This window comes from Capsicum annuum, chromosome 5 (genome assembly GCF_002878395.1).
Source record: "Capsicum annuum cultivar UCD-10X-F1 chromosome 5, UCD10Xv1.1, whole genome shotgun sequence".
In the NCBI taxonomy this organism is placed as follows: domain Eukaryota; kingdom Viridiplantae; phylum Streptophyta; class Magnoliopsida; order Solanales; family Solanaceae; genus Capsicum; species Capsicum annuum.
Window position 1 is genome coordinate 64,818,617 of NC_061115.1, and position 6,067 is coordinate 64,824,683.

At 25.4% G+C, this 6,067-nt stretch overlaps 1 pseudogene; it reads right to left on the reverse strand.

Annotated features, from left to right (window-relative positions):
- Positions 1–4,417: 4,417 nt before the first annotated feature.
- Positions 4,418–4,973, reverse strand: LOC107872429 (annotated as a pseudogene).
- Positions 4,974–6,067: the final 1,094 nt, after the last annotated feature.

Genomic DNA, 6,067 nt, shown 5'->3' on the forward strand with positions numbered 1-6,067 from the left:
ATAGTGAATGTCTACTTTACCATATATAGTGAATGTTTATTTATAGAAAAGTTAGAAACCCCAAGGTTAGTTTCTCTATAAATAAAGGGGTTTTTGTTCATTATAATTAATCCTTCAAGAGAATCCCTCGAGAGAAACAAAAATTACTCTATATTCTCTCTCTACTCTTCTTCTTTATTCTTTATTGTTTTATAACACTTTTCAACTTTTTTCATCCCTATAATATTGTTATTAGTTTATTTATACACTTCATATTTTAAAAAAAAAAAAATTAATTTACAGTGTATAATTGAATTTATGATTATTCTTAAGTTTAAATTATTATTCTTTAACTGAAATTAAAATTTTAAAAAAATATAAATTTAAAATGACTTATATAGATTGAAATTTCAAATAAAATTTTTAATATTACAAAATCTATATAATCTATCTATACATAGTAGGAGAAATAAAATAATATTGTAATGACAAGTGTCAATTACCATATAATTTAAGTTTGAAAATTACAACTTAGTTTATTAATATTTATAACGTGAATTTAAATTTATATTAAAATTTCCTAATTTCCATTTGGTGAAATTATACTTCCACAATATTCAATTACTTCAATTTAAATCTAAAATACATATGAATTTTAACTAACATTTTTTAAGTGAAAATATCAAACTTATATAAATTTTAAATGATTTATGACTTCAATATCCAATTTAATTTTTTTTATGAAAATTTTAAAAATAAAATAAGGCTATTAACTTATCTATATGGAGTAGGAGAAAAGAAACAATATTGTGATGACAATAGCATCACCATAAAATCTTACGTTTCAAAATCATTTTACTATTAAAATTATAAAAGAAAATGTTAATTTATATTGTTTATATCAACAATGTAAAATTTAAATCCAAATTAAAGTGTCTTATCGGGGTCGTAGGAGAGGGGGATTCATACTTCTACAGCGTTCAATTATCTTAATTTGAATTTAAACATAAATATGAATATTAAATTTTGATTTTTTAGTTTGAATTAAAAATATAAAAATTATTTGAACTGTATGACTTAATATATCAAGTTTAAAATAAAAAATTCAAATTGTTTTTATTTATAATAGAAAATTTAAAAAAATATTAAAATTGTTAGTATCTCTATCTTTATTAGAGTATGCATATTAATTATTTTCACCAAGGTATCATTTTTAAAAGAAATTTTAGACTAATTTGTATTGCATCTTTGAATAAAATGTGACAATTATTAATTAAAGGTTAAAAATTAAATTAGAAAACTCATTTAGATATCATGTATGGAAATTACAGAAAGGGAGATAAATAATCTAGAGATTATAATTTGAATTAATTTTTATTGAATAAAACAAAATAAACATACAATTTACTTTGTTAAATAAATTATAAATTATTTAATTGTTACGTTATTTAATAATTTCTGTATATCCCATGAATACAAATTTAATATACATATTACCTCAACAATTAGTAAAGTTTTTTTTTTGTATAATTTTGGAGGAAATAAGTGATTACATATAAGAAAAAATAAGTGCCAATTTTAAAGTAATAAAGTATCAAATATACAAAAAATAACTTTACAATTTTCAATGAAAAAAATAGTTGTACATATTTAAAAAGTACAATTAACATTTAAAAACAACATGTTGCAACAAGATAAAATACAATGTCGTATAAGTTTAAGAAGTTAGTTGATAAGTTTGAAATTATAAACTGTTATATAAATTATCTATGGTTGAAGATTACCTACTTTTTTCTCTCTCTATATATGTGTGTGTGTGTTACCTTTTTATTTTAATTATATTTGAAATTTACAAATTGGATCGTATAAAATTGAATTTGAAACGATCGGTAGAATAATAAACACCTCTAATTATACTGAATTGATAAATATATTTGAGACAAATATTAATTATTAAAATAGTTGGTCATGAAGAAGTTTGAATGAAATTTATTGAAGTTTAGCAAATTTGACATGATTAGTTAATCGACAGAAATATAATCAAGTATTTATTTAAATTATATTTAAGATTTACAAAATGTAAAATTGAATTAAATCAAACGATTAACATGACATCTAATCATATTAGATTGATAAATATAATATTTCTTTAAGTTTCAATGAGACTGCGAAGTTATATTAAAGTTCAATATAATTAGATAATCAAAATTAGTTGGATATAATCACATACTTACTATAATTATATTTGAAATTCACAAGTAGACATATAGTATTGAATCAAGTCAAATGATTAACGTATCCAGTTCCTCTATATTATAAATACTACAACAAATTTCAGCTCGTGATTAAAAAAATTATTAGCAATAAAATTTAATCATAATAATAAATTTGTGACTTAACTATTTAGTCATGAAAAAAAAATTAGTTATTATTAAGTCAACTATTGCCACGAATTTTTAGTACTCAAAGCAAAAATATCTATAACTTCAATAATTTATTTTTAAATATTTTTTTTATGGGTAAAAGGTTGCTATTGATAGCAAAAAAATCTATGACTATATCATTTAATTATTGCAACAATCTTTACTAATATGAAGAAAAAAAAATAGCCACAAAATTATATTTTAACTAATTTATTATGACTAAAAGGTTATTATTACTACTAATTTATAACTCGTGGAAAAAATTAATAATTAGCTACAAATATTTTATATAGCAATAAAGATGTGGCTATATCACTTAACTATTGCCACAATTTTTATAATTTGAAGCAATATATATATATATATATATATATATATATATATATATATATATATAATACATTTTTTCAAATAATTATTATGGCTAAAAGGTCACTATTGCTACAATAATTTTTATCGAGTGACAAAAACTTATGATCAGCTATCAAATTTTATCGTAACAGTAAAGTTGTAGCGATTTAAGCAACTGTTACTATGCTTGTTAGTAATTGTAGCAAAAATAAGGAATTAGCTTTGTCAGATTAATTTTCGTGGCTATGAAATTTTACAATTTTGTAAATAGCTACTAAATTCAATTTTTTTGGCTATTACTAAGTAACAACTATGATTTTCCAATTCATATCTTAGAGTTCGTAACAACAGATACATTATGTTGTAGTGATATAATATTAGTGATCAAATCTTTTCAATTAAGGAATATTTAAGTAACAATGAAACCGGTCATTACAAACTGTTGTAGAGGTGAGCCATCACATTATTCGTGGAGGTGTCATTTCATTTTATCTAGTTTATTTTTAGTTATTTTCTTTATTTTAAGTTCATATGGCCGATATTCAAACACATGTAATTTCTCTTTGATGTGCCCTGATCTAGTGTGGGATTGAGATAAGTCTACACTGATATTCTGAGATGTTAATTGTTAGTTATAAATTATCACATTCTTTGAATTCTTATTTAATTTATAAAATATTGGACAATATGTTTAAGGTATGAAAATATTGTTTGTCTAGCTGGTGGTATGTATTGGGTGTTAATATTATTGCGACTTGACAGTATACCAAGAATAATTTAAACCAAACAATCGTGAAGAAGACAAATTTAACGAGAGTTTGATCTATAATATCACTCCAAACTCAAGTCTCTTTTATTGCTCTATAGTTTGATCTTCTTCTGTTGTAATGATAAGAGATCAAGAACTCTCTTAGCTTATTTCTTACCTCTTTGCTTTTGATTTTCAGTAAACTCTAGAATCTGAAACAGAGTAGATTGGAAGTAACAATGTCTTTAAGGCGCAATAGAGGTAAAGTTCACCTTCAATTTCTGATGAGTTTTCTTATTTTGATTGAATATGCAAGCTCTATAGGCCCCTTCCTTAGTAGTTACTACAAGAGGCACCAAAGACATGTTATTCAATAACATGTACTGCTTATCAGCTAAAACACGAGAGTCTATCGCCAACTGAAAAATGATTTCCCTATAAATGCTAGGGAATTCATTTTAAAGTTAAGTGATTTCTTCGAAAAAAAAAATTTAAAATAATTTGGTCAATGATATGAAATATGAGAAGCTAAAAAACATTTTTCCTAAACATCTTCTTCCATTCCTTACACACCCTAATATATACTTTATAAGAAACATCGTAGATGTTAGTCAGTATAATCATTAGAGAAACCAAAAGAAAAATGTAGTTGAAGAGAATGAGAACAGCATACTAACAAATATATCTTGTAGCGGTGCTGGCATAAATATTTTTCAAACAAACATTATTTAGAGGTTACGTTAACATACATAATATATAGATAAATAGATAGATAGATATAGATATAGATATAGATATATTCTTCAAATATAATATTATTTATTTCACACGCTAGCTAGAACTAATTGTCAATACTGTCAAATATTCATCAAACAAGAGTGTGAGCGTCTATAACCTATTGAACATCATCGATTTTCTATTTCTTGAGAAGGTGACCCTCTATATCTTTGATCATAACACAAGATCGTGAGAGGTTCTGGGATATATTCAGTCTTTTTCTCATACACGAATGTCAATGTAGTCCACTGGTGTTCACTTGAAGTGATAGCAGTGAAGGAATTGAATAACTTTAACACATTTCCTTCAATCACTTTCCAAGTGATTGATTTCTTTTGAGAGTCGATGGCTTCAATCACATGTTTAAGAAACTTTTCTTTTCCATCTACAATCATTAAAATAAAAAAACACAAGAAATGTTATACTTAATTCAAATGTTCAAATCCTCATAATTGAAAAACTAAAGAATCATATTGTGGAGAATGAGGGGGAGGGGATGTTTTGTTACCCTCGATGTATTTCCAGCTAACAACTGAACCAACCTTTACAATTTCACCTTCATGAATCTCAAAATGGATGATCTTATTAGGGCATATATTAGGGATATGATGAGTATTGGCGTGAAAAGTATCATGAATCGAGTTTCCTCCACACTTCACCTCTATTGAAGCCATCAACTTGCCTTTCAAACCCATTTTCCACACAAAATTGCAGTAGTTGTGACAGAATGGTGAGGAAATGTTTATAACTAGAAGGCTTTATGTAGATTTTAATTAGCTCTAAAAAGATAGCTAGTACAAAAAATTATCAACCACATATTTATATCACATGTTATTAGTGGGTATCAAAGATTAGTGTTATTTCATTTGTGTATAATTAGGTTTTAGTTAGTGATAAAGTTGACTTTCATCATGAAATTTTGCATATCCATGTCTTTTAAACAATGATGAAGATCTTTACAACTAATAAGGTATACTAATTTTATTTATAGTTTTTATTTTAATGGTTGTTCTGCAGGATCAGTCGCTCAAGATCTTTGGTCTTTATCTAGATCTGATTACAAGAATGGGATTACTTCTTTATAGACTCATTTAGAATGATTCTGATCTACTTCCTGGCCTATTAGAAGTAGAATGTGTGTTGATGGAATCTTCATGGACAGAAAAAGAATGCAGTCAGTTTGATAATGATAGTGATCTTTTTTAAAGAAAAGGAGTAGGGGAGGAAAAATGGGGAGGGGATTATAATGTAGGGAATCAAATTATCACCAACAAAGTATAGTTCAGACATTCAACCAAATAAGCTTTTAAAATTTCCCTACATTAAGGTTTAGAATAGGCGGTTCTTAATTCAAGGATCAGAAAATTGAGCCTCAAACCTGATAGATCTTCATTGGAAAATATTATTTTGTTATACGAGTAATAAAATTGCAATTCTCTTCATGTTGTACCTGTAATCGGTGAAGGGATGCCAAAGTGATGATATAGACTAATTCGGAAAATATACAGAAGAAGGATATTTGAATAGTGAAATTTCTTTGACATGCTCATCTAGTCAGAATTCTTGCTTTTAAAGATAAGATATTTTTACACATCCTTCTAAGTTCTAACAACAATTTGTCAAAGCACAATTTCAGAGAGCTCCGGTTAACAGAAATAAAAATATCCAATCAAAGTAAAAAGGGACATTTAGTTAAAAGTGACAAAAGAGTTTGAAAATGAGTAGTAGGTTACTCAAATCTTAATAATTGAGTGGAGGTGACAATTACTTTATTATGAATTAAGAAAAT